We start from the raw sequence: 823 nt of genomic DNA, 5'->3' as shown, positions 1-823 counted from the left end.
GATTAGGTAACTTTATAGTAGTGACGTAACATTAATAATGGAAATATTTATTATTCCAAAATTTTATTGTTTGAGGTTTTGTCATCCATTGAAATTTTGTATATTTAAATATATTTGTTGAAAAATCTTTAGTTCGAACTTCAGGATTCTTTGGTAGTGGACTGTATGTGTTAAATATAAAATATCAGTGACAGTGGGTTTGACTAAGAATCGGTTTATTCAGAACAAACAGTGAGTAATAATAATGATATAGCGAGAGAAAAGAAACGGTTCAGGCGGTATTCGATACGGCGTGTTCCGTGTTAATGTCCCTCCTCCCTCCGCACTTGTATTTATATCTTTTTCTTGGCGTCACTCCGCATCCGGCGTCCTCGATAAAAAAATGAAAAGCAATTATAAATCGGCGTGGGCACGCCATCCCTTAGACTGTGCAGCTTAGCCGGAATCTGAACAGGTGCGCTGTCAGCCTCATTTCAATTTGACGCTTTTTCAGCAACTGACCACAAAAGTTGTGACAAATATATTACAGGACGCTGACGTTTTGATGATTTAATTGCCATTCCATTGTTTAACATCAAGAAAAACAAAGGATGCAACTGGCGTCGCGCAATTGTTGTTTTCGTACCAGGAGCAATGCTTTGTTGCCACGGGAATTTTTACATAGTGATGAGCAGATATTGAGAAAAGATTTCTCAACAATATTATTTGTAGTGAAGTCTATACTTTTTCATGATCAGTATTTCGGAAAATAATTTTTATCATTGTTCTCTATTTTACTGTACCAAAGTGACGTTATATTAATGCGATAGTAATAATTTCAGAA

The sequence above is a fragment of the Trichinella spiralis genome (genome assembly GCF_000181795.1).
Source record: "Trichinella spiralis strain ISS 195 chromosome Unknown Scfld4, whole genome shotgun sequence".
NCBI classification, from domain to species: Eukaryota; Metazoa; Nematoda; class Enoplea; order Trichinellida; family Trichinellidae; genus Trichinella; species Trichinella spiralis.
The sequence above is the reverse complement of the archived record's forward strand: the minus strand, read 5'-3'. Positions refer to the sequence as shown.